The 17,902-nt window shown below is 44.6% G+C and overlaps 2 long non-coding RNA genes across 2 annotated transcripts; both read right to left on the bottom strand.

The window, feature by feature from the left end:
• Positions 1-963: 963 nt before the first annotated feature.
• Positions 964-8,095, bottom strand: LOC147356647 (uncharacterized). The gene is made up of 4 exons (XR_015143402.1): positions 7,610-8,095; positions 6,921-6,975; positions 2,082-2,320; positions 964-1,837 (listed from the first exon to the last, which is right to left on the bottom strand). It is a non-coding gene; the product is annotated as an uncharacterized LOC147356647 (long non-coding RNA).
• Positions 8,096-9,957: 1,862 nt separating this feature from the next.
• On the bottom strand, positions 9,958-17,444 carry LOC147356646 (uncharacterized). The gene is made up of 2 exons (XR_015143401.1): positions 15,248-17,444; positions 9,958-11,091 (listed from the first exon to the last, which is right to left on the bottom strand). It is a non-coding gene; the product is annotated as an uncharacterized LOC147356646 (long non-coding RNA).
• Between the last annotated feature and the right edge of the window lie 458 nt (positions 17,445-17,902).

The raw sequence follows: 17,902 nt of genomic DNA, 5'->3' as shown, positions 1-17,902 counted from the left end.
ACAGCCACATTATTCACAATAGCCAAGGGGTTGGGGTGGGGGGGACAACCAAGTATCTATCAACAGATAAATAGGTAAACAAAATGTGGTATCACCATGTGCTCGAATATTATTCAGTCATGAAAAAAGTCCTGACACATGCTACAAATGAATAAACCTTGAAAACATTAAGGTAAGTGAAACAGGCCGGATACCTAGACACAAAAGGACAGCGTGACTCCACTTATTTGAAATATTTAAAGACAAATATCTCTATTTGAAATCCATAGAGACAAAGTAAAATAGAGATTCTCAGTGTCCTGGAGGGAAGGAATGGGCAGTCATTGTTTAACGGGTACAGACCTGTCCGGGGTCATGAAGAAGTTCTGGAAATGAATAGTGATGATGGTTGCACAATGATGTGAATGTACTTAATGCTACTAAAGTATCCACTTAAGAGTAATTAAAATGCTAATTTTTATTTTACATGTTTTACCATAATAAGAAAAATTTTAAACAACATAGTTAAATGACCTGGATACAATTACTACTCTGCCATTAATTAGATCACAAGTCACCTGCTTCCCAGACTGAAGTGCATAAGAAATGTCAGTCACTAGCTATCAATTCCCAGACCCTTGTGTCCAGACCTCAGTAGCCACACTTCACCTTGCATCATCAGCTACTCCCAGGCTCAACTCAAAGAAGGTTATGCTCAGTCTCTTTAAACTTGGAGCTCAAGTTCCCTTCTGCTCTTTCAGTAGGTTCATGTCATCATTCTTTTAAATACCTACCCTATTCACCCCATTTCTCTCATTATTACCTCCTCCTACCCCAGCTCACATAACTTCTGCTTCAGCCCCTCAGTTGTTTCTCCACCCCTATCTACAGCTGCTGTGGACACCATTGTCAATCCAATCAGCAAATCTCAGAGCCAGACAGAGTCCTTCCCTTGTTAACCAACAACAATAAAATAGCCAGTAATTTTACCAGCAAAAATGGTTTATTTGGGAGCAGTAAAGAATTGCAATTTAAGGCATGCAACTATGGTGAACCACGTGCAAGTTGTTAGGCACTGGAGAAGAAACTCTTACAGAGGAGGAGGGGAAATGAGGTGGGACTGTTATAAACAAAAGGTCCATTGGAGGAAATTAGGAGTTTGAAGTATAGTGTCTTTTCATTGGCTGAATTGTGACTGTCTCTCCTTGGCTGAGTTTTCGACAGGCAAGGGGAAATTTTTTCTTCTCCTGCTGGTACTTAGTAGAGTCACTTTCTGCTGGAGACCCAAATTACTTGTCTTCCTGTTGAGATCTGTATTGACCTTGAATGGCGCTTGCATGATAGCTCCCCTTTCTGGCCTTCTGATTGCATTTTAGTGAGGTTTCACCTTATTAATTTTCATATTTCCCCCTTTTGATCAAGATACTTCTCCAAAAGCATCAATAGTGAAGAGCCAGGATTTTTTGTCTTGTTTTTTGCTTTGTTTTGTTTGTTACCAGCATTCAATGGCCTTTTGTCCCTCAGTGCCAGGAAGAACCTTTACTGGGCTCCATGTCCCACATCAGAAGGAAAAAATGCAGACTAGAAAGCTATGGTGGTCACATTTGAGTAACAAGAAGGGATGGAAGAGAGATATCTCAGGCATTTCCCGTCTAAGGTCTGTATCTTAAAAAAAGTGACTACAGCAAAGTGGAGTGAAGTCGCTCAGTCGTGTCCAACTCTTTGTGACCCCATGGACTGCAGCCTACCAGGCTCCTCTGTCCATGGGATTTTCCAGGCAAGAGTACTGGAGTGGAGTGCCATTTCTACAGCAAGGGCGCGCTTAAAACTGAAGGAATTAAGTCTTTATGAAGACACACTGCAGGAATAAACAAGAAGTAATTAAACAGTTTGTTATCTCAAAAGAAACTGTTTAGAACCAAATGTTTTGTCAATATTTGTGAATTCAGAGACCATGAATTTGGACAGAAATCCAGAGTTTGTTTATAGTCTGCATGAAAGAGAGAGACTTGTGTGAATCTAAACCTTCTCGCAGGCCTTGTCCAGACATCTTGGGAAAGCTATCTCATCAGATGTCTGCTTCAATTCTGGGAAATCCTTACCTTTAAGTCACAGATGGTGTATAAGCCCAGTCTCAAGGTCTGGTGCTGCTTTTAGATGTTTCATGTGTATCCAGGAATCTATTCCCTGCAGTTTGTCGGCGCAAGTGTAGGTTCTCAGTGCCTGATAGGGGCCATTTCAGTGAGTTTAAAGACAGTCCTTCTGGAGGTGTCTTTTCCAATAGATGAAATCTCCAGGTTGAAAAGTGTGATGTTTAAGGTTCTCCTCTCCTGAGAGTGCACTGTGAAAAGATTGCTCTTTTAATGCATGGCTATTTGGAATTAAAGCAATTAAGTCTTTACAATATTGAGTTTATCTTCTTTTATCAGCTGCATATCAAAAGAGGCAGGGGCCAGGAGCATTGGGTGATCTGTGACTAAAAGGTGAGCATTCCAAAGGGAATGGGTTTGAGATTGAGAAGTACTAATAGCAACACTTTGGGCCAGGGTATTTGGAGGATCTTTACAAATTTTGCCAATTGGGTCTTAACAGTGAGATTAGTACATTCGGCTAACCATGAGAACTGAAGATAGTAAGCACAGTAAAAAAATATTTATAAAACCAGCCAAACAGCACAGACTTGTTGAAGCACCTGACCAGTAAAATGAGTTCCACGATCAGTATAAAGTTCAAGATGGTTTCCCACGGTAGGGATAATCTTTTCTAAAAGGTTGCCTCTTCTAAAACTGTAGCCACAGAAGAAGCAATGGCCTGTCTGCAAGGGAAGGCTTCAGTCCAGTGAGAAAATATACAGACCATGACTAAAACATATTTATATCCATGAGATGGACACAGCTATATGAATTCCATCTGCCAAACCTCGAATGGCTCATTAAGCAATTCAAGACGTCTGGGAGGAGTGCAAACAGGTTTCTCTGGCTTATATTTTGGACAGATGGGACAAGAGGGCAGATACTTTTTATGGTCTTATTAATATTTTCCCACCAGTATTGGTTCATGGATGCTGTCTTTTTGACAGTGTCAGGCAGTGCTGGGGTGTTTTGTAGTGAAGGAGAGGAGAAGAGGAGCAGGGCTGAAGTTAGTAAATGTGAAAGGCTTATGTGAGGAGCAGTCAGCAAAAGAATTTCATACGATGTGAGGCAACTGACTAAAAAGTGTTGCTGCTGCTGCAGCTGCTAAGTCGCTTCAGTCGTGTCCGACTCTGTGCGACCCCATGGACTGCAGCCTACCAGGTTCCTCCGTCCATGGGATTTTCCAAGCAAGAGTACTGGAGTGGGTTGCCATTGCCTTCTCCTGTAACTGCATGGTGATACACCAATTCAACTTTCAGGAGGGCTTCCACTACCTGGGGTACAAAGGTGGTTGAATGGAATCCCATGATTATCTCTTTAGTGGCCTTAACCAGAGGGCAGTGGCAGGAAAGGCTCTGAGGCAAGAGAGATCCCTATGCCATAGGGTCCAGCTGTTGGCTACAATACTCTACAGGTCGATGATGGTCCCCTTGTTTTTGGGTGAGTGCTCTGAGAACAGTCCCTTTCTTCTCATATACAAAGAGGCAAAAGGGAAGCTGGTAATTAGGATGTCCAAGGGCAGGTGGTCTCATTAAGTTTTTCTTTAAGTCTTCAAAGCCTGTGTCCTCTTACTCTCCTCAATTAATAGGGTTGAGTTTGCTGGGTTTTAATAAGCATATAGGGGTGATCATAAGAGTGAAATTTGGAATCCAATTTCAACAGTAGCCGTATAGCCTGAGGCAATTTCATAATTGGCGCTTAGTCTTTGTTTTGTTTTCTTAAATTTTAAACTCAACTTTTCGTTTATTTATTCATTCATTCTTCTTTCTTTTTTGACTGTGCCGGGTCTTTGTTGCTGCACGGGCTTCTCTCGAGTTTGGCAGATGGGGACTACTCTCTTGTGGTGTGCAGGCTCCTCATTGTAGTGGTTTTTCTCGTTGGGGAGCACTCTGGAGCGAGTGCTTTGTAGTTGCGGCATGTGAGATCAGTAATTGCGGCTCCCAGGCTCTAGAGCACAGGCTCAATAGCTGTGCTCTAGATGTGCTCCAATGTGCTGCATGGGCTTAGTTGCTCCACAGCTTGTGGGATCTTTCCAGACCAGGGATTGACCCATGTCTGCTGCAGTGCAGGCAGATTCTTTACCACTGAGCCATGAGGAAAGCCTGGTGCTTAGTTTTTGATTTGGGGAAGTTCAGGATGCTAGGAAGCCTATCTGGATCCAAACGCAGTCCCTGTTCTGAGATCAGGTGCCCTGTATACCAAACCTGAATTTAAGCAAACTGAAATTTTCTTTGGAGATTTTAGGCCCCTTTAAGGCCAAATTCTTAGCAAGTAGATGCTGTCTTCCTGTGAGGAGATTTGAGAAGCAGAGCATAGGAGCAAATCATCTATATATTGTAAGAAAGTAGAACCTGTAGAAAACTTTACATCAGCCTAATCAGTTTTCAAGATTTGCAAAAAGTAATGACTTTCTGTGAAACCCTGGGGCATCACTGTACAGGTGTATTGTTGTCTGTCCCAGGTGAAGGCAAAAAGATATGGGCTAACCTTATCAAGTAGAATACTGAAAAATACACTGCATAGATTAACTACAGTGAAAATTTTAGCTTCCAGTGGGAACAGATGTCAGTAGCATGTGTTCATTAGGAACAACAGGGTGTTAGAGGATGCACGTTAAGTCGCTTTAGTCGTGTCCAGCTCTTAGCAACCCTATGAATTATAGCCAACCAGGCTCCTCTGTCCATGGGATTCTCCAGGCAAGAATACTAAAGTGGGTTGCCATGCTCTCCTTCAGGGAGACCCAGAGATCGAACCTGCATCTCTTAAGTCGCCTGCATTGGCAGGCAGGTTCCTTACCACTACTGTCACCTGGGAAGCCCTGTCAAAGGATAAGAATGCTTTTGTTGCTCAGAGGTCATCCCTTGGGTTTTCTCACAGGTAAAACAGGGGTATTAGAGGGATTCAGTTCAGTTCAGTCTCTCAGTCATGTCCAACTCTTTGCGACCCCATGAACCACAGCACACCAGGCCTCCCTCTCTATCACCAACTGCCAGAGTCTACCCAAACCCATGTCCATTGAGTCGGTGATGCCATCCAACTATCTCATCCTCTGTCGTCCCCTTCTCCTCCTGCCCTCAATCTTTCCTAGCATCAGGGTTTTTTCAAATGAGTTAGCTCTTCACATCAGGTGGCCAAAGTACTGGAGTTTCAGCTTCAACATCCATCCTTCCAATGAACACCCAGGATTGATCTCCTTTAGGATGGACTGGTTGGATCTCCTTGCAGTCCAAGGGACTCTCAAGAGTCTTCTCCAGCACCACAGTTAGTGCAAGGGATAATGAGGCCATGAGCCTTGAGATCCTCTTTCATGGGCTTTATACACTGAAGGAACTTCTTTACTTACTGTTGTTGTTGTTTAGTCACTAAGTCATGTCCAACTGTTTATGACCCCATTGACTGTAGCCTGGCAGGTTCCTCTGTCCATGGGACTTCCCAGGCAAGAATACTGGAGTGGGTTGATAGGAAATTGATTAATTCTTGGGAGAGGTTCGAAGCGATCTATTTGAAACTTGATGGAAGGTGCACTGTGGATTTCACCAATACCAGTTGGAGATTTTTGCCAACTGAGGAGTGTGATAACTGATTTGATAGGGACAAATAATCAGTGTTTCAAGAATCAGCTCTAGGACTGTCGGAAACAGAAAAAAGATGTCAAAAGATCATTTAATTTACCTGGCTGGGTATTTTGACGGGTACTGTCAAATTTAGAATTATTTCCCCCTTTTGGGAGAAAGGAATTCTTGCATAACACTCTTCCAAGAAGCCTTAACCTAATAATGAATGGAGGCAAAGGAGCTAAGGAGAAAGGGTGTGTATCTCTCAAAGGGCCCAAACAAAAGGGAAAAGGCTGAGAGGCAGGAGCCTGTTGAGGGTGATTAGAGACCCCCTATCTGAACGGTATTAGTTCTCTGCAGTGGGGCTGAGCACCGAGAGTGTGGCTCTGCTCTCAGTAAAGACAGAAGTTCCTTCCTAATTTGGAGAGATGTTTCTTCAAGCTGATTAAGAGAGGAAATTGTGAAGAGCCTCATAGTTCCTTGGAGCCCCCTCACTGGGCCTCAGGAGGACGTTGGAAAGGCTGATGAAAGGGCTGAAAGCTTGAATTTGTAGCAGTCTTTTTTCCAATGCCCTGGCTCTTTGCAATAGTGGAAACTAGGGTTTTTTACTTTGTTTAGGGACCTTCATTTGCTGGAGATGAAGATTAAGAATTTTAGTGGCTTTTCTTTTTGGTGACTTTTTGGTGCAAATGAGCTGACTTGCCAAATTAACTAAATCTGGAATGGACATAGTTCCCCATTCCATCCAGGCCCTTTTAACAAAAGATCCCAGTTCTGTCTGTTAATAAACATGGAGGTAACAGTTACCCTAATGGACTCAACATCTGAAGGAAGATCAGAGTTTTCTTTAAAAGTAACCTGAAGTTGGTTAGAAAAGGGTCACCAGATTTTGGTGTGCAAGGCTGAATTTCGTTCTGATCAACAGGCTTAGGAAAGGCTACTGTAATTGCTTGGTGGAGGTTTTCAGTGTTCTCGCCTCTTGCCAAAAGTTAGGGATTTGCACTTCTAAATCCCCTCCAGGATGTTCCCATGGGGCTATTTTCATCCTGTGTTTGCCTGACTCTCACCAACAAGCACATAAACTATTTGATATAAATCTGAGAAACCAGACTGGCTGGTTTGAACAACTATGTGAAAATCTTCAGCAAACCCATGAGGTTCCTCGGTTACTTTAAGAAACTCCTTAACTATGGTTCACAATTCATCCAGGGAATATAGGTAACCTGGGCTTTATTTGGATGCTCTGAAGATTTACCTTTGAAGGGTCAGGTTCTGATCGGCCCAGAGTAAGATGGCACTAGGGCTGGAGCCTGAAACAAAAAAGAGGAGAGATGAACACGAGGCTTTGGATGCCATTTTGTTTTTCTTTAATCATTTGTTTCCCTCTTAATTTAATTATTGTGTTTTTCAAAGATGTCATATTAGACTCCTGATAAAGTTTGGAAGCTTCAAAATACCAATTAAAATAGGTGTCCAATTCTGTTTTGATGATTTCAGAGCCATGACTGTTTAATACAATTTTGAGAAATGTAAGTTTGGGGAATTCAAAAGTTCTCCATAATGGCCATCAATATTTTTTTTATTACTTTTGATTAGTCAGTCCATTTAGTTAGAAATGCACATGAGGAAGGACAGTGGTTTTTAAACATAAAATCGCCCAGCATTCCTGAAAGAAAGGTGCCCCCAAAGCATTTGGATAACCGGGTCCCATTTTTCAGAGGTTTTTCTCAAGAGCAAAAGAATCATTTCTTAAAAGCACACAAGTCAAATACCCACAGAGTTCCAGTAGGAAAAGTCTGATTTCAAAAGTTTGAGGCCAAAATTCCAACTGAGTGTTCATAGACAAAACAAACAAGGACAAAGCCTTTAACTAGACCCCAAATAAAGCCTGGAAAGCTTCAGAATGCAAAAAGAGTGGAGCTCAGATTCAAGAGGAAAACTTACCCTAAAACTCCAGGATCAGAGAGAAAGCAGTGAACTCAGTGGGCTCTGTGGGTACCAGGATGTTTGCTCACCAGCCTCAGAGTTTTCCAGCTAGGGCTGGGGGTCGGGGGAGATCTTCTCTACATTTTAATGGAACCTCCGTGTAATATCAACCTAAAACAATGAAACTGCTGGCTATTTTACCAGCAGAATGGGTTTATTTGGGAGCAGCAAAGAATTGCAGCTCAAGACATGCAACTACAGTGAATCACTTGCAAGTCCTGTTAAGTAAAGGAGAGGGAACTCTTTTATAGAGAAGGGAAAAGTTGGGTGGGGCTGTTATAAGCAAAAAGTCCTTTGGAGGAAACTGGGAGTTTGAAGTATACTGTCTTTCCATTAGCTAAATTGTGACAGCCTCTCATTGGCTGAGCTGTTTCCAGGCAAGGAGAAAATCTCTTCCTCCTAGTTTCATTCCTGCCAGAGATGCAAGGTACATCTTCCTGTTGGGATATATATTGATGTTGATTGGTACGAGCCTAAGAGCTCCCATTCTGGCCTCTTGACTCCATTTTAGTGAGGTTTCCCCTTATTAATCTGCATAGCCTCTGCCCTCTTCTGATGCATAAATACTCTTTACACAATTTTAGAAAACTGCCTGCAGTGTCAGCTCAAACAGTTCAAGGATTGGGCAATTGACTCCTCCCCATGACCTGTAGGTGGAGTCCAAGCTCCTTAGCTTGGCATTTGGGGATCAGACCATTACCCCCTCCTCCAGCTGACCTCCAGACAGTTCCCCCGCACACATTATGTTTCAACCAACCTGGATAACCCACAAAGTCCAGCACCCACCATGCATTTAAACCTCCATGCCTTTCCTTGATTGTTCTCTCTGCTAGGGATTGCCTTCTAAATCAGAGTAAATCAGGGATTTTCTCTACTCTTCCTTCAAGTCCCAACTATTTATCTCCTCTGTAAAACCCCTAATGCACCTCCTTGACAGCAGAATAAATGATCCATCTTTGTGCCCCACTGCTCTCTATACCTTGCTCACCCTTTAGCTACTTACATCATAATCTTGGTGTCTGAGAGAGGGTAAAATGCCTTATTTCTACAGACCCAAAACGTAACCAGTGCTGGCATTTAACAATTAACTCATATTTAACAGGAAGTTACTGTTATTGATCAGTATACTTTAGGAACAAAAAAGATACATTCCCTGCCCTCACAGAGCTGAATGTCTAGCAAGAGGGATAGAAAACCACCATAGAAAAAGACACATATAAATAACAGTTACTGATAACTGCTAAGGAGAAGATAGGGATATTATGAGAAAAAATAATGGGGAAACCTAATATCTATGTTTGATGAATTAACAAGTCAAAGAATGAATTAATTAAACCATCCAATCAAAAATGGTGGAGAACTCTGATTTTATAAGGACTAGTGTGTGTGTGTGGTGGTTGCAAGCCTGTACACTGGAGCCAGGCTGCTTGAGTTTATATCTTAGATCAGCCACAAACTAGCTGTGTGACCTTGGACAAGTACTTAACCTCTCTGTCTCACTTCCCTCACTGATAAAATGTGAGATAACAATATTACCTCAATTAACTGCTTATTAGTCAGTTTTGGCTGCATAACAAACAACCCCAAAATCTCAATGGCTTACAATCTCTACATTCCTTTTCTTTCTCATGGGTTTTGCCGTCAGCCGAAGTTCTGCTGGGTTGGGTCATGATCAGCAAGTCTTGGCTGAGGCTGCAGATCATGGGTTGAGTTCAGGTTGGCTTTGTGTTTTTTCTCATTCTCCATGGACCAGCAGTTTTCCAGGTTTATCTCTCTCATAAGGAATCACAGGCGCATAGGCAGGCAAGCCAAGTCCTCCAAACACACTAAAGCCATACTAAAGAAGCAAACTGCTGACATATCATTGGCCAAGGTCAGTCACATGGCCACGCTCACTATCAACAGAGTGATGTTATTAGTCTACTTGGGCTGCTGCCGGGGTCCAGCCCTGGTGGACTGGGATTCAGGGAATTCGAAGGGGAGACGGCTTTGGCGATCAGGATACGATAGAATTAAAGATATAAAGAGTGGTTAAATAAGGATAGCTCGGTGAGAAAATTCAGTGGAGAAAAGAGGCTGAATAACTTGGTTTACGTGGAAAGCCAATAAAATTCCAAGACAAGGAATTTGCGTCACCTACATAGGCCGCAGGCGTCCTCCCATTCTCCCGAAGGAGAGGAGACACTAAGGCCTCCCCATTCAGATCTTAGAAGCCCAGGCAAAATTAGTAGACTTGACGAGCCTCCACGCTCCAGATGGGAATTCAGCCAGAAGGTGAGAGAAAGAACGACATGGGGAGACCAAGCTTCGGTGAACAAGGCCCGCACTTTATTTTCCAAAGTAGTTTTTATACCTTAAGTTGTGCATAGAGGATAATGGGGGAAGGGGTAGAGTCAGCAGTAAGCCAGGCTTTCTTCCTGCAAACTTAATCATATGCAAAAGTTTAGGTGATTTACATCATCTTCTGGCCAGGAGGCCTGTTAACATTTTATGACCCTTTCTTCAGAAAACTTATTTTTCTCTAAAGGTGATTATTCTAAAGTCAGGCGCCACCCTCCGAAAGCATTAGATAAAGTTGCATTCCTATAGGGCAAAGGTGTGGTGGGCTATAACAAGAAAAGAATTAACTCAAGGGTCCAAGGTTACAAACATTAAAGCTACTACTTACATTCCTATACACCAACTATATTAATCAATACACTCCCAGGGACACAGTAGGTAAGGGATATGGAAACTTAGCAGCAAACATTGGCCCAAAAAGTGAAAAACCCTTCACCAATACAATTTCTAATCAACCCACTATACTATACTAATAATCTTCTAACTGCTCAAAGGAATCTGTATTTAGAAAGTTTAGAACATCTCGTGCCTCTCATTGTTGAGAGGCTGTGAACAATCACATGTGGCCAGAAGAACCTGTTCAGGCAGGCTAGAGAACTTCCAAAGGAGTTTGTGAACTAAAACACTATTGTCACGTGCAGGAATTTAATTAACTGGAGCTGTAAGTTAACTCTTTTTCAGAGAGAGAGATGGTGGTGAGGGACAGCCCCCATAAAGTCAGAGGTGTAGGTGAGAGCACAAAGCAGTAAAGTAGGTAGACTCTGGTTTGGGGGGTAGATGCTCGAGAATTTCCAGGGGGACTCCTGAGGCTCGATCCCGCCTTTGAGTATGCCGAGCCTCCTTCCTCATGACCTTTGCCACAGGCGGAGTTCCTCATACTGGCTCCCGGCAGGCTGCCATAACAAAACAGCACAAGCTGGATGGCTTAATGACAGAAATTTATTTTCTCGCATTCTGGAGGCTGGAAATCCAATATCAAGGTGCTTGCAGGATTGGTTTCTGGCGAGACTTCTCTTCCCAGCCTGCAGATGGTCACCTTCTCCCTGTGTCCTCACATGGCCTTCCCTCTGTGTGCATTCTCCTGCTAGCTCTTCCTCTTTCTATAAAGACACAAGTCCTGTTGGATTAGGCCCCCACACATAGGACTTCATTTAACTTTAATTACCCCCTGAAAGGCTTTATCTCCAAGGACAGTCACACTGGGGGTTCGTGCTTCAACACAAGGATTTGGACAGACACAGTTCAGTCCATAATAGGTGGGAAATATACTCCCCTTATTCTAGAGGGAGCCCCTGTCATATCACACAGCAAAGGGTGTAGGGGCATAATTCTATATCAAGGAATAAAGAAATGGCAGCAGTAATCTGATTTACCACAAACTGTTGCAAGGGTTAAATATGTTTATTCATGTAAAGTGTTTAAGATAATGTTTGGCATTTAGTAAACTCTAAATACTGAGAAGGCAATGGCACCCCACTCCAGTACGCTTGTCTGGAAAATCCCATGGACAGAGGAGCCTGGTAGGCTGCAGTCCATGGGGTCGCTAAGAGTCGGACACGACTGAGCGACTTCACTTTCACTTTTCACTTTCATGCATTGGAGAAGGAAATGTCAACCCACTCCAGTGTTTTTGCCTGGAGAATCCCAGGGGCGGGGGAGCCTGGTGGGCTGCCATCTGTGGGGTTGCACAGAGTCAGACATGACTGAAGTGACTTAATGACTTTAAAAAAACTCTAAATAGGCTTGGCTATTTGTTACTTTATGGTTCATATCCACCATGAGATGGTTTCACAGATTATATACAAATGTTAGACTTGTCCAAGGGGACAACAGAGGATGAGATGTTTGGATGGCATCACCAACTAACGGACATGCTGCTGCTGCTGCTGCTAAGTCGCTTCAGTCGTGTCCGACTCTGTGAGACCCCATAGATGGCAGCCCACTAAGGCTCCTCTGTCCCTGGGATTCTCCGGGCAAGAATACTGAAGTGGGTTGCCATTTCCTTCTCCAATGCATAAAAGTGAAAAGTGAAAGTGAAGTCGCTCAGTCGTGTCTGACTCTTAGCAACCCCATGGACTTCAGCCTACCAGGCTCCTCTGTCCTTGGGATTTTCCAGGCAAGAGTACTGGAGTGGGGTGCCGTTGCCTTCTCCAATGGACATGAGTTTGAATAAACTCCGGGAGTTGGTGAGGGACAGTGAGGCCTGGCGTGCTTCAGTCCGTAGGGTCGCAAAGAGTCGGACATGACTGAGCGACTGAACTGAACTGAACTGAATATTTTATATACATGTAATTCACCATATATCAATTTTACCTCAATGTATCTATAGGTAGTTAGATGACTGATAAATGGGTAGATGGATAGATAGATTTATTTATTAAAAATCAAGTATTTTCTTGGAACAGAAAAAGGACATCAGTGGAAAGATGAAATGTGAACAAAGTCTGGAGATTAGTTAACAGATTGTACCAGGCTTAATTTGTTAACTTTAATAAATGTACTATAATAATGTAAAATTATCATTAGAGGAAACAGGATGAAGTGTGTACGGGAACTCTCCGTATCATCTTTATAACTTCTCTGTAAATCTAAAATTACCCCAAAAAATTAAAAAACAAACAGTAACCCCCATGACTTCCTTCTGCCTACCAGAGGGGGGAGGAATTTCTGACCTTGAGACCTTGCCTTCCAGATCTATGGGCTAACTGCCAAGAGCCCATCACAGCTCCAAAGTAAGGAACACATAATAGCATTTTAGTGCAAATGAGAAACTGAGCTGAAATGAAAACACTGAAATCACCCAAACTTTTGCAGGCAGCAAGCTGCTTCCCTGCACAAGGGGGGGATCAAGAGCTGCACTGTCCAGCCCAAAGATCACCAGCTATGTGTGGCTACTGAGCCCTTGAAATGTGGCTGGTCCAAATGGGCATGTCCTAAGAGAGTGAAGACTTAGTATGAAAATAGAATATAAAATGTTCATACATGTATGCTAAGTCACTTCAGTGATGTCTGACTCTCTGTGACTCTATGGACTATAGCCTGCCAGGCTCCTCTGTCCATGGGATTCTCCAGGCAAGAATACTAGAGTGGGTTGCCATGCCCTCCTCCAGGGGATCTTTCCGACCCAGGGATTGAACCTGTGTCTCTTATGTCTCTTGCATTAGCAGGGGGGTTCTTTACTGTTAGCACCACCTGGGAAGCCTAGAATATAAAATATCTCATTAATAATCTGTACACCAATTATATGTTGAAATAATAATTTAGATACACTGTATTAAATAAGATAATTTTAAATTAATTTAATCTGTTTCTTTTTATATTCTTTTAATATGGCTGCTAGAAAATTTGAAATTGCCCACATGGTTCATATAATGTTGCCACTGGACAGTGCTGGTCTAGAAGAGGGAGTTGCTCTAAGGCCAGAGGAGGGTCCTCCCATGAAGTCGGGAGAGCAGAGTGGAGGTCAGGCTCGGGTCCAATGAAAGAAAAGAGACCAGGCAGCTTAACACCCTGTGTTTCAATCTGTCCCCAACTTGTGACGTCAGAGGCGAGGAATGGTAATGGAAAAGCAGTGGGATTTACACAGGCCTCTTCATGCAAATCTAACCTTTGTACCTGCAAAGCAGTCGGGCTTTGTTTATGATGACTAGGCTGCCTAAATTAGAACAGGCAGCCAATCATTATGGCATATTGAAAAGGCCAGAGGAGGCTGCCCCAACAGAGTCTCCAGACAGGAGTTCAGGGCCCTACCTGGGTTCATCCAGAAGTGACAAACCACCAGACAGTCGGAAGTTTGTTCCCCCAGGAGCTTGTTCCCCTTTACCTTCTGTCTGGGTGGTCACCTCACCTGGAAAAACATGGCCCCTGGACCTCAGGGATCACCCTCCAGTCCAAAGTCTGGGCTGGAAGGAAAGGCTTCTCTTTCTCCAAGTGTCCATGTGTACAGTCTCAGGGAAGGATTCTGATCGCCCAGCCTGAGTCATGTGCCCATTCCTGAACCAATCACTGTGGCTGGATCATGTGGTCACAAGGTAATGTGATTGGCAGCCCCTTCAGAAGCACATGGAGTGAGGAAAGAGTGAGGAGGGACCAATTCTCCCAAAGGAGAGGGCATTGTCACGGTAAGGGGAGAAGCAGGAAAAACTCAAAACCGCAGACAAACTCTCTACCCTTCCAGTGGCACCTGTGCCCTTACAACCCCGATACCAGCACAGGTTGCATTTTCCCTGTGGGTCAAGTTCAACTGAGTATTAGCCCTTTAAGAGATCATTTATCCCAGAGCTGGTGAAGGGATCTAGGGGTTACATCCCCAGGGATGTTTCTGGGCATCCCTGGACTTGCCCATGTAGGTGACCAGGCAGGAAGCCATTCTAGGTCCTGCACACATCCTGACTCCTGCCCCCTCCAAGGATTTGGTTTTCTCCACAACATATATTTCCTGAGCCCCATGTTGTGTTCTGGGCAGGACACCGGGAACCAAATGTACAGTCAGGGTCCCTTTTCTCAGGAACTCACAGCCTAGGGGAGGAAGTGGGGAGTGGAGAAAGGTGTCTGTGAGACTGGCATCAGTACAGGGAGCTCTAGATCCCATTCCTCTAAGGCTGCACTCCTCCCAGCATCACTTGGTAATGCAGCAGCCTCTATAGCTTTGGGACTCAGTGCTGCATTCCCAGAGTCTAACTCTGGTGATAGCTACAGCTGCAAACGACCTCTGAGTTCTGTGAGGACTCAGCTGGAAGCCTCTTGTCTTCATGCACTGCAGATCAAAGACCTTTCCAGGCAAATGCTGCCCAGAAGTAAGGGGAGTAGACACCCCCAGGGCAACCCTCAGCCAATGGGGAAGGAGCCAATGGATGAATGCTGGGACCCCCTGTCCCTCAGGCGGGCATTCTGGGAGATGTTCTGCCTTCTTCTGAAGTCCCGTGGAATAAGCATCTCTTAGCCATAGCAGCAACCTCCACATACATCTTGTGTGACTTTCCCTCCCTCCATGACTCTCCTCCCCACTCACTCCTGCTTCCCGGTTAAACTGCCTGCACCCAGGAATTCCCTTGTAGTCCACTGGTTAGGACTCTGAGCTTCCATGGGCCTGTATTCGATCTCTAGTAAGGGAACTAAGATCCTGCAAGCTGCTTGGCTTGATCAAAACCTTTTTTAATTAAAAAAAAAAAAAAAAAAAACACCTGCACCCAAGACCTTGTTTCAGGCTCTGCTTCCTGCAGGGGCCAATCCCAACTAAGATAAACAGGTACTCACCGATATCACCAGAATGCGGGGATGAAATGGGCCATCATCGTCTGCTCTTGACACGTCAACTTAGTTACCTGCAAAAGATCCTATGGCACAGGACAGCCAAGGCCATGTCAAGGAGCTTCCAGGGAGAGGCTAGAGGACAGCCCTCAGTCCACTGAGCCCTAAGCCCCCACCCCAGAGGGATTCCCTATCCAAGGCCATACTATCTGGTCCTCACCACAGCCCTGCTGCAGCCCCAGGGAATGGTAGCAGCTCAGTCACCAAAGCCAAACACACAGAGAAAAAGTAATTTCCCATTCTTGACTAATTGCTTTTCAGAGTCTGGCCCATCCCTCCCACGGCCCCTCCTTCCCCTCCTCCCCTTCTCCTTTCCCCACCTTCCAAGGACAAGGACATAGAGATACAGCTGCCCTGGGCCCAGCTTGTCTCTCTCAAAATGAGTTTCTGAAATGTAATCCCAGAAGTGGCAGGTAGACTGTAGCCAGCACAGCCCCCAGGGGAGGGATGGCTCTGTGTGGCTACCAGGATCTTGGGGCTCTGGCCTGGCCTGAGAGGGCTCCCAGGCTGGGAAACCAGCACTCACTCACCCCCTCCACTTGCTCTTTCGTTCATTCACTCCTCACTTCATTCACTTCTTCACTCAGATGTTCTATCCCTCCCTCTCCACTCACTCAGTCACTGTGGCAGAGGTGTTTGTAGAACCCACCAAAAACCTACCTTCTCCTCCAATTTACCACACTCCATGTGGTCAAAAAGGGCTATGTGGCTTGTTCTGGCTAAAAGGGTATAAGAGAAAGTCACATGATTCTCTTCCAGGCTGAAACATTTAAGAGTCAGTGGGTGATCTTCACTTCTCTCACCCCCTGTGATGGCAACCATGGCGATCTCACTTCCAAATATTGCACCTCAAGATGGTGGCTCCTCCATCAGTCTGGGTCCTTTGGTGACTGTACTGGGCATAGCATTCCCCCATCCCCTCTAAACCACCCTGGACATATAATGTGAGAAATAAACCTTTGTTGTGCTAAGCCCAAGGTTTGGGGGTTGATTTGTTACACAGCATAACCTGCCCTGTGCTAACAATACACATGATTACTTATGCAATCCTCTTGCTTCTCCTCCTCCCCTCTATTCCCTCCTCCTGTACCCACCAGAGACGGAAAGCCTGAACTCCTTCCCCTAGATGTACTGAGTAGTCACAGTGGGCTGATCGATGCGAATTTTTTCCGGAAACCCTACAAGATACACAGAGACTGAGGGCAGTGGCTGGACACACAAGTACAGACAGAATAACCTTCTTGTAGCTTGATGGACTTATTAAAAGAATCTATTACTGATCCAGTAGTTGTCATGAAGTAACAATTTCCCAGGGTATCAGTGGTGGCCAAGGAGGAAAAACAGGACGGGGCATGTAGATAAGCTGACACTATGCCAGCATGGAGTGGGGCTCCCACAGAGTATCCTGCTTCAGAGAACCTCACCCTGTCTCACAGATGAGGAAACTGTGGCCAGAGAGGTTTGCAGACTTAGCCAAGCTCCCATGATCCCAGAGCCCCCGATTCCCACAAGAACACCTACCTCTTGGGGTGTCCTGAGAATATTTTGGGGGAGTGTGAATGCCAAAGGTACATTTTCTGAAAACTCAAGTCCCATTTATTAAGCACTTCCTATATGCAGAGCCTAAATAAGCTATTTTAAGAAAAACAGAAGGACTTCCCTGGTGGTCCAGTGGTTGAGAATCTGCCTTGTAATGCAGGGGATGCAGGTTCAACTCCTGGTTGGGGAACTAAGATCCCACATGCTGGGGGCAACTAAACCCATGTGCTGCAACTACTGGGCCTGTGTGCAATCTGGAGCCTGTGTGCCACAATTGGAGAGGCTGTGCACCACAACAGAAGATCCCACAAGATGCAATGAAGGCCCCACATGCTGCAACTAAGACCCAAAGCAACCAAATAAACAAATATAACCTTTTAAAAGATAAATTAAAAATAGAAGGAACAGAAGGCCCAGACACTGTTCAACCAGCCAACTTGGGGGAGCTGAGGATCAGTTTAATTCAGTCGCTCAGTCGTGTCCGACTCTTTGTGACCCCATGAATTGCAGCACACCAGGCCTCCCTGTCCATCGCCAACTCCTGGAGTTCACTCAGACTCATGTCCATTGAGATGGTGATGCCATCCAGCCATCTCATCCTCTGTCATCCCCTTCTCCTCCTGCCCCCAATCCCTCCCAGCATCAGAGTCTTTTCCAATGAGTCAACTCTTCGCATGAGGTGGCCAAAGTACTGGAGTTTCAGTTTTAGCATCAGTCCTTCCAAAGAACACCCAGGACTGATCTCCTTTAAAATAGACTGGTTGGATCTCCTTGCAGTCCAAAGGACTCTCAAGAGTCTTCTCCAACACCACAGTTCAAAATCATCAATTCTTCGGCACTCAGCTTTCTTCACAGTCCAACTCTCACATCCATACATGACCACTGGAAATACCATAGCCTTGACGAGTTGGACCTTTGTTGGCAAAGTAATGTCTCTGCTTTTGAATATGCTATCTAGGTTGGTCATAACTTTCCTTCCAAGGAGTAAGCATCTTTTAATTTCATGGCTGCAATCACCATCAACAGTGATATTGCAGCCCAAAAAAATAAAGTCTGCCACTG

Source organism: Bos grunniens, chromosome 16 (genome assembly GCF_055505025.1).
Source record: "Bos grunniens cultivar Pamir isolate PY7600 chromosome 16, Bosgru_T2T1.0, whole genome shotgun sequence".
NCBI classification, from domain to species: Eukaryota; Metazoa; Chordata; class Mammalia; order Artiodactyla; family Bovidae; genus Bos; species Bos grunniens.
Note: the sequence above shows the minus strand (reverse complement) of the source record. Positions and strands in the feature narration are given on the sequence as shown.